Genomic DNA, 10,421 nt, shown 5'->3' with positions numbered 1-10,421 from the left:
GGCCTTGTTTAATGTAGACGCCTTTTTCCAGGCTCTGGGGTTATTATATGATGAATCAAATTCTGTGGATTATGCGGAAAAAACCTTGTTGGCCCTGTCACAGGGTCAAGAAGCGGCAGAATTGTTTTGTCAGAAATTTAGAAAATGGTCTGTGCTGACTAAATGGAATGAGGATGCTTTGGCGGCAATTTTCAGAAAGGGTCTTTCTGAATCTGTTAAAGATGTTATTTTGGGGTTTCCCACGCCTGTTGGTCTGAGTGATTCTATGTCTCTGGCCATTCAGATGGATCGGCACTTACGGGAGCGCAGATCTGTGTGCACTGTGGCGTTGTCCTCTGAGCAGATACCTGAACCTATGCAGTGTGACAGGATTCTGTCTAGAGCGGAACAACAAGGATTCAGACGTCAGAATAGGTTGTGTTTTTACTGTGGCGATCCTTCTCATGTCATTTCAGTCTGCCCTAAGCGTACAAAGAGAATCGCTAGTTCAGTTACCATCGGTACTGTACAACCTAAATTTCTGTTATCTGTGACCTTGATCTGCTCATTGTCGTCATTTTCTGTCATGGCGTTTGTGGATTCAGGCGCCGCTTTGAACTTAATGGACTTTGAATTTGCCAAGCGTTGTGGTTTCCCCTTGCAGTCTTTGCAGAACCCTATTCCTTTAAGGGGCATTGATGCTACACCTTTGGCTAAAAATAAACCTCAGTTTTGGACACAGGTGACCATGTGCATGGCACCGGCCCATCAGGAAGATTGTCGTTTTCTGGTGTTGCATAATTTGCATGATGCTATTGTGCTGGGTTTTCCATGGTTGCAGGTACATAATCCGGTGTTGGATTGGAAATCTATGTCTGTGACTAGTTGGGGTTGTCAGGGGATTCATAGTGACGTTCCTTTGATGTCAATCTCCTCTTCCTCCTCTTCTGAAATTCCAGAGTTTGTCTGATTTTCAGGATGTATTCGACGAGCCCAAGTCCAGTTCCCTTCCACCGGATAGGGACTGTGATTGTGCTATTGACTTGATTCCAGGCTGTAAGTTTCCTAAGGGCCGACTTTTCAACCTGTCTGTGCCTGAACATACCGCCATGCGGAGTTATGTTAAGGAGTCTTTGGAGAAAGGGCATATTCGGCCATCTTCTTCACCATTGGGAGCGGGATTTTTTTTTGTTGCTAAGAAGGATGGCTCCTTGAGACCTTGTATTGATTATCGCCTCTTGAATAAGATCACGGTCAAGTTTCAATACCCCTTGCCTTTGCTTTCCGATTTGTTTGCTAGGATTAAGGGGGCTAGTTGGTTTACTAAGATTGACCTTCGAGGGGCATATAATCTGGTTCGTATTAAGCAGGGTGATGAATGGAAAACTGCGTTTAATACGCCCGAAAGCCATTTTGAATACCTTGTGATGCCATTCGGGCTCTCTAATGCTCCATCTGTTTTTCAGTCCTTCATGCATGATATCTTCCGGAGTTATCTTGATAAATTCATGATTGTATATTTGGATGACATTTTGATTTTTTCCAATGATTGGGAGTCTCATGTGAAACAGGTCAGGATGGTATTTCAGATCCTTCGTGATAATGCTTTATTTGTGAAGGGGTCTAAGTGTCTCTTTGGAGTGCAGAAGGTTTCTTTTTTGGGCTTCATTTTTTCTCCCTCATCTATAGAGATGGATCCGGTTAAGGTTCAGGCCATTCATGATTGGATTCAGCCCACTTCCGTGAAGAGCCTTCAGAAATTTTTGGGCTTTGCTAATTTTTATCGCCGTTTCATTGCTAACTTCTCCAGTGTGGTTAAACCCCTGACCGATTTGACGAAGAAGGGCGCTGATGTGACGAATTGGTCCTCTGCGGCTGTCTCTGCCTTTCAGGAGCTTAAACGCCGATTTACTTCAGCCCCAGTGTTGCGTCAGCCGAATGTTTCTCTTCCGTTTCAGGTTGAGGTTGACGCTTCTGAGATTGGGGCAGGGGCTGTTTTGTCTCAGAGGAATTCTGATGGTTCCGTGATGAAACCTTGTGCCTTCTTTTCCCGTAAGTTTTCGCCTACTGAACGCAATTATGATGTCGGCAATCGGGAGTTATTGGCTATGAAGTGGGCGTTTGAGGAATGGCGACATTGGCTTGAGGGAGCCAAGCACCGTATTGTGGTCTTGACCGATCATAAAAATCTGATTTACCTCGAGTCTGCCAAACGGCTGAATCCTAGACAGGCTCGATGGTCCCTGTTTTTCTCCCGTTTTGATTTCGTGGTCTCGTATCTTCCTGGTTCTAAGAATGTTAAGGCTGATGCCCTCTCTAGGAGTTTTTTGCCTGATTCTCCTGAGGCCCTTGAACCGGTCGGCATTCTGAAGGAAGGGGTGGTCCTTTCTGCCATTTCCCCTGATTTACGACGGGTTCTTCAGGAATTTCAGGCTGACAAACCTGACCGCTGTCCACTGGGGAAACTGATAGATGGTCTAGTAGAGTGATTTCTGAGGTTCATTGTTCTGTGTTGGCTGGCCATCCTGGTATTTTTGGTACCAAAGATTTGGTTGGTAGGTCCTTTTGGTGGCCTTCTTTGTCGCGTGATGTGCGTTCTTTCGTGCAGTCCTGTGGGACTTGTGCGCGGGCCAAGCCTTGTTGTTCCCGTGCTAGTGGGTTGCTTTCGCCTTTGCCGGTCCCTGAGAGGCCCTGGACGCATATTTCTATGGATTTTATTTCAGATCTTCCGGTTTCCCAGAGGATGTCGGTTATCTGGGTGGTTTGTGACCAGTTCTCCAAGATGGTTCATTTGGTGCCTTTGCCTAAATTGCCTTCCTCTTCTGATTTGGTTCCGTTGTTTTTTCAGAATGTGGTTCGTTTGCATGGTATTCCGGAGAATATTGTGTCCGACAGAGGTTCCCAGTTTGTTTCTAGGTTTTGGCGGGCCTTTTGCGCTAGGTTGGGCATTGATTTGTCTTTTTCTTCCGCATTTCATCCTCAGACAAATGGCCAGACCGAGCGAACTAATCAGACCTTGGAGACCTATTTGAGATGCTTTGTGTCTGCTGATCAGGATGATTGGGTGGCCTTTTTGCCATTGGCCGAGCTTGCCCTTAATAATCGGGCTAGTTCGGCTACCTTGGTTTCGCCCTTCTTTTGTAATTTTGGTTTTCATCCTCGTTTTTCTTCAGGGCAGGTTGAGCCTTCTGATTGTCCTGGTGTGGATTCTGTCGTTGACAGGTTGCAGCAGATATGGGCTCATGTGGTGGACAATTTGGTGTTGTCTCAGGAGGAGGCTCAACGTTTTGCTAACCGTCATCGGCGTGTTGGTTCCCGGCTTCGGGTTGGGGATTTGGTCTGGTTGTCTTCCCGTCATGTTCCTATGAAGGTTTCTTCCCCTAAGTTTAAGCCTCAGTTTATTGGTCCTTATAGGACTTCTGAGATTATCAATCCGGTGTCTTTTCGTTTGGCCCTTCCGGCCTCTTTTGCCATCCATAATGTTTTCCATAGATCTTTATTGCGGAAATATGTGGTGCCCGTTGTCCCCTCTGTTGATCCTCCTGCCCCTGTGTTGGTTGATGGGGAGTTGGAGTATGTAGTTGAGAAGATTTTGGATTCTCGTTTTTCGAGGCGGAAGCTTCAGTATCTGGTCAAATGGAAGGGTTATGGCCAGGAGGATAATTCTTGGGTTTTTGCCTCTGATGTCCATGCTGCTGATTTGGTCCGTGCCTTTCATCTGGCTCGTCCTGATCGGCCTGGGGGCTCTGGTGAGGGTTCGGTGACCCCTCTTCAAGGGGAGGGTACTGTTGTGAATTCTGCTCTTGGGCTCCCTCCGGTGGTTGTTGGTGGTAGTGCAGTTGTCTCTGGGTTGTAATCTAGGGCAGGTGTTTCTGCTGATTGCAGCTCTGTTAGGTATTTAGCTGTGCAGGATCCATTATTCCCTGCCAATTGTCCATTGTACTTGCAGGTGTTACATCTCTGTCTGGTTCCTCCTGCTCTGCTGTCAATCCAGCTCAAGATAAGTTCTGATTTTTTGTCTCTGTTGCACACATTCTGTGTGCTTTACAGTTCAGTTCAATTCATTGTGTTTTTGTCCAGCTTAGACTGTGTTAGGATTTTTTTCAGTCTTGTTGGATTCTCAGGAGATGCAGATGTACATCCCATGTCTTTAGTTAGATGTGGTGTTTGTATTCTCTGCTGTGGATTTTTGTAGGGTTTTAATACTGACCGCTTAGTACTCTGTCCTATCCTATTCTATTTAGCTAGAGGTGCCTCTTTTGCTAAATCCTGTCCTCTGCCTGTGTGTGTCTTTTACTCTTATATTCACAGTCAATATTTGTGGGGGGCTGCCTATCCTTTGGGGTTTCTGCTCTGAGGAAAGATAGAATTCCCATTTCCATCTTTAGGGGTATTTAGTCCTCCGGCTGTGTCGAGGTGTCTAGGATGTGTTAGGTACACCCCACGGCTACTTCTAGTTGCGGTGTTAGTTTAGGGTTGCGGTCAGTATAGGTTCCACTTACTCCAGAGAACGTCTCATGCGGCTCCAGGGTCACCGGATCATAACAATTGCCCCCTCCACGTCTCCTGGTGTACTGGTCTGTCTCCTGGTAGCGCCTACAGCCTCTGGACACTACGCTAACAGACACAGCAAACCTTCTTGCCACAGCTAGCATTGATGTGCCATCCTGGATGAGCTGCACTACCTGAGCCATTTGTATGGGTTTGTTGTGAATTTGGATTCTGGGCTCCCCCGGTGGCCGCTTGTGGAATTGGACTTGTCATCCTCTTTCCTGTTTCACCTGGTTCCATCAGTAGTGGGTGTCGCTATTTAAGCTCATTTCTCTGGTGGTTTCTTGCCGGTCAACAATGTTATCTGATGCCTCTCAGTGCTTGTTCCTGCTTCTGACAACTACTAGATAAGTTGGACTTTTGTCCATGTTTCGTTTTGCCTATTTGTTCCAGTTCACAGCTGAAGTTTTGTTACTGTGTCTGGAAAGCTCTCGTTGATCAGGGATTGCTACTCTGGCGTTATGAGTTAATGCCAGAGTTTAAGGTAATCTCTGGATGGTGTTTTGTTAGTGTTTTTCTGCTGACCATGAAAGTATACTATCTGTCTTCTGCTATCTAGTAAGCGGACCTCAAATTTGCTAAGACTATTTTCCTGCTGCGTTTGTTGTTTCATCTGAACTCACCGTCATTATATGTGGGGGGCTACTGTCTTCTTTGGAATATTTCTCTAGAGGTGAGCCAGGTCTTATATTTCCCTCTGCTAGCTATTTAGGTCTTAGGCCAGAGCTGGGCATCTAGCGATAAATAGGAAATGCTACCTGGCTATTTCTAGTTGCGCGGCAGGCTTAGTTCATGGTCAGTATAGTTCCATCTTCCGAGAGCTTGTCCCTCTATAGGCTTGCTATGATCTCTGCCTGCAGAGATCATGACAGTTTGACCGGCCAATAAAGTGTTAAAGACCCAGGTTGAGAAAGGAGAGTTATAAGAAGTCTGCTGGAATTTTTTTTTTTTTTTTTTGCCTCCAGTTTGCCTTGCTGCAGTCTTTTTTCTCTCTCTCCTCCTAATCTCTGTATGGCTCTGTGTGCACCTGACAATAATGGATCTTCAGAGTGTAACTGCGGGTTTGAATAATCTCATCACGAAAGTACAAAATTTACAAGATTTTGTGGTACATGCTCCAGTATCTGAGCCGAGAATTCCTTTGCCGGAGTTCTTCACAGGGAATAGAGCTAGCTTCCAGAATTTCCGAAATAATTGTAAGCTTTATTTGTCCCTGAAGTCTCGTTCAGCTGGAGACCCTGCTCAGCAGGTTAGGATTGTGATTTCCTTGCTCAGGGGTGACCCTCAAGATTGGGCCTTCTCATTGCCAGCAGGGGATCCTGCGTTGCGCGATGTGGATGCGTTTTTTCTGGCCTTGGGCTTGCTTTATGAGGAACCTCATTTGGAACTTCAGGCAGAAAAAACTTTGATGGCACTATCTCAGGGGCAAGACGAAGCTGAGGTTTACTGCCAAAAATTCCGTAAATGGTCTGTGCTTACTCAGTGGAATGAGTGCGCCTTGGCGGCAACTTTCAGAGAAGGTCTCTCTGATGCCGTTAAGGATGTTTTGGTGGGGTTCCCTGTGCCTGCAGGTCTGAATGAGTCCATGACAATGGCTATTCAGATTGATAGGCGTCTGCGGGAGCGCAAACCGGTGCACCATCTGGCGGTGTCTATGGAAAAGACGCCAGAAAGTATGCAGTGTGATAGAATTCTGTCCAGGAGCGAGCGACAGAATTTTAGACGGAAGAATGGATTGTGCTTCTATTGTGGGGATTCTACTCATGTTATATCAGCATGCTCTAGGCGTACAAAGAAGCTTGATAAGTCTGTTTCCATTGGCACCATTCAGTCTAAGTTTATTTTGTCTGTAACCCTGATTTGCTCTTTGTCATCCATTGCCACGGACGCCTATGTTGACTCTGGCGCCGCTTTGAGTCTTATGGATTGGTCCTTTGCCAATCGTTGTGGTTTTGATTTAGAGCCTTTGGAGACTCTTATTCCTCTGAAGGGGATTGACTCCACCCCATTGGCTAATAATAAACCACAATACTGGACACAAGTAACCATGCGTATCAATCCGGATCACCAGGAGATTATTCGTTTCCTGGTGCTATATAATTTACATGACGATTTGGTACTGGGATTGCCATGGTTGCAGTCTCACAATCCAGTCTTGGACTGGAGAGCAATGTCTGTGTTGAGCTGGGGATGTAAGGGTATTCATGGGGACTTACCTTTGGTTTCTATTTCGTCGTCCATTCCCTCTGAAGTCCCTGAGTTCCTCTCTGATTATCAAGACGTCTTTGACGAACCCAAGCTTGGGTCGTTACCTCCGCACCGTGAGTGCGATTGTGCCATAGATTTGATACCGGGTTGCAAATATCCAAAGGGTCGTTTGTTTAATCTGTCTGTGCCGGAACATGCTGCTATGCGGGAATATATAAAGGAGTCTTTGGAAAAGGGACATATTCGTCCATCTTCTTCTCCCTTGGGAGCTGGGTTTTTCTTTGTCTCAAAAAAGGACGGCTCTTTGAGACCATGTATTGATTATCGGCTTCTGAATAAGATCACTGTTAAGTACCAATACCCATTGCCATTGCTTACTGATTTGTTTGCTCGTATAGAGGGTGCTAAGTGGTTCTCTAAAATTGATCTTCGTGGGGCGTATAATTTGGTGCGGATCAGGCAGGGGGATGAGTGGAAGACCGCATTTAATACGCCCGAGGGCCACTTTGAGTATTTGGTCATGCCTTTTGGTCTTTCTAATGCCCCTTCAGTTTTCCAGTCTTTTATGCATGATATTTTCCGCGATTTTCTGGATAAATTTATGATAATATATCTGGATGATATTCTGATTTTTTCTGATGACTGGGACTCTCATGTCCAGCAGGTCAGGAGAGTTTTTCAGGTTCTGCGGTCTAATTCTTTATGTGTGAAGGGGTCTAAGTGCGTTTTTGGGGTCCAGAAAATTTCCTTTTTGGGGTATATTTTTTCTCCCTCTTCCATTGAGATGGATCCCGTCAAGGTGCAAGCTATTTGTGACTGGACTCAGCCCTCCTCTCTTAAGGGTCTTCAGAGATTTTTGGGCTTTGCCAACTTTTACCGCCGATTTATTGCTGGTTTTTCGGATGTCGTTAAACCACTGACTGATTTGACCAGACATGGCGCTGATGTTGCTAATTGGTCCCCTCATGCTGTAGAGGCCTTTCAGGAGCTTAAGCACCGTTTTGCCTCTGCCCCTGTGTTACGTCAGCCTGATGTGAATCTGCCTTTTCAGGTTGAGGTTGACGCTTCGGAGATCGGAGCTGGGGCAGTGTTGTCGCAGAAAGGTTCCGACTGCTCCGTCATTAGGCCTTGTGCCTTCTTTTCTCGCAAATTTTCGCCCGCAGAGCGGAATTATGATGTTGGGAATAGGGAGCTTTTGGCCATGAAGTGGGCGTTTGAGGAGTGGCGCCATTGGCTAGAGGGGGCTAAGCATCAGGTGGTGGTATTGACTGACCACAAAAATTTGATTTATCTTGAGACTGCCAGGCGCCTGAATCCTAGACAGGCGCGCTGGTCTTTATTTTTTTCTCGCTTTAATTTTGTGGTGTCATACCTACCGGGTTCTAAGAATGTTAAGGCAGATGCCCTTTCTAGGAGTTTTGACCCGGACTCTCCTGGTAATGCTGAACCCACAGGTATCCTTAGGGAGGGAGTAATTTTGTCGGCCGTTTCTCCTGATCTGCGGCGGTCCTTGCAAGAGTTTCAGGCGGATAGACCGGATCGTTGTCCGCCTGATAGACTGTTTGTTCCGGATGATTGGACCAGTAGAGTCATCTCTGAGGTACATTCTTCTGCATTGGCAGGTCATCCCGGAATTTTTGGTACCAGGGATTTGGTGGCAAGATCCTTCTGGTGGCCTTCCCTGTCACGAGATGTGCGAGTCTTTGTGCAGTCATGTGACATTTGTGCTCGGGCCAAGTCTTGTAGTTCTCGGGCTAGCGGACTGCTGTTGCCCTTGCCTATTCCTAAGAGGCCTTGGACACACATCTCGATGGATTTTATTTCAGATCTGCCTGTTTCCCAGAAGATGTCTGTCATCTGGGTGGTCTGTGACCGTTTCTCTAAAATGGTCCATTTGGTTCCTCTGCCCAAGTTGCCTTCTTCTTCTGAGTTGGTTCCTCTGTTTTTTCAGAATGTTGTCCGATTGCACGGTATTCCTGAGAATATTGTTTCTGACAGAGGTACCCAATTTGTGTCTAGATTTTGGCGGGCATTCTGTGCTAGGATGGGCATAGATTTGTCTTTTTCATCTGCTTTTCACCCTCAGACTAATGGCCAGACCGAGCGGACTAATCAGACCCTGGAGACATATCTGAGGTGTTTTGTCTCTGCTGACCAGGATGATTGGGTTGCTTTTTTGCCATTGGCAGAGTTCGCCCTCAATAATCGGGCCAGCTCTTCCACCTTGGTGTCCCCGTTTTTCTGTAATTCGGGGTTTCACCCTCGATTTTCCTCCGGTCAGGTGGAATCCTCGGATTGTCCTGGAGTGGATGCGGTGGTGGAGAGATTGCATCACATCTGGGGGCAGGTTATGGACAATTTGAAGTTGTCCCAGGAGAAGACTCAGCGTTTTGCCAACCGTCGTCGTCGTGTTGGTTCTCGGCTTTGTGTTGGAGATTTGGTGTGGTTGTCTTCTCGTTTTGTCCCTATGAGGGTCTCTTCTCCTAAGTTTAAACCTCGGTTGATCGGCCCTTATAGAATATTGGAGATTCTTAATCCTGTTTCTTTCCGTTTGGACCTCCCTGCGTCCTTTTCCATTCATAACGTTTTTCATCGGTCGTTATTGCGCAGGTATGAGGTACCTGTTGTACCTTCAGTTGAGCCTCCTGCTCCGGTGTTGGTTGAGGGTGAGTTGGAGTACGTTGTGGAGAAAGTTTTGGACTCTCGTGTTTCCAGACGGAGACTCCAGTATCTGGTCAACTGGAAGGGTTACGGCCAGGAGGATAATTCTTGGGTCAATGCATCTGATGTTCATGCTTCTGATCTTGTTCGTGCCTTCCATAGGGCTCATCCTGGTCGCCCTGGTGGATCTGGTGAGGGTTCGGTGCCCCCTCCTTGAGGGGGGGGTACTGTTGTGAATTTGGATTCTGGGCTCCCCCGGTGGCCGCTTGTGGAATTGGACTTGTCATCCTCTTTCCTGTTTCACCTGGTTCCATCAGTAGTGGGTGTCGCTATTTAAGCTCATTTCTCTGGTGGTTTCTTGCCGGTCAACAATGTTATCTGATGCCTCTCAGTGCTTGTTCCTGCTTCTGACAACTACTAGATAAGTTGGACTTTTGTCCATGTTTCGTTTTGCCTATTTGTTCCAGTTCACAGCTGAAGTTTTGTTACTGTGTCTGGAAAGCTCTCGTTGATCAGGGATTGCTACTCTGGCGTTATGAGTTAATGCCAGAGTTTAAGGTAATCTCTGGATGGTGTTTTGTTAGTGTTTTTCTGCTGACCATGAAAGTATACTATCTGTCTTCTGCTATCTAGTAAGCGGACCTCAAATTTGCTAAGACTATTTTCCTGCTGCGTTTGTTGTTTCATCTGAACTCACCGTCATTATATGTGGGGGGCTACTGTCTTCTTTGGAATATTTCTCTAGAGGTGAGCCAGGTCTTATATTTCCCTCTGCTAGCTATTTAGGTCTTAGGCCAGAGCTGGGCATCTAGCGATAAATAGGAAATGCTACCTGGCTATTTCTAGTTGCGCGGCAGGCTTAGTTCATGGTCAGTATAGTTCCATCTTCCGAGAGCTTGTCCCTCTATAGGCTTGCTATGATCTCTGCCTGCAGAGATCATGACAGGGTTGTAGAGTCCCGTCTCATGCTACCATGAGTGTGAAAGCACAACCAACATTCAAAAGTGACCAAGACATCAGCC

Source organism: Ranitomeya variabilis, chromosome 1 (genome assembly GCF_051348905.1).
Source record: "Ranitomeya variabilis isolate aRanVar5 chromosome 1, aRanVar5.hap1, whole genome shotgun sequence".
In the NCBI taxonomy this organism is placed as follows: domain Eukaryota; kingdom Metazoa; phylum Chordata; class Amphibia; order Anura; family Dendrobatidae; genus Ranitomeya; species Ranitomeya variabilis.
Note: the sequence above shows the minus strand (reverse complement) of the source record.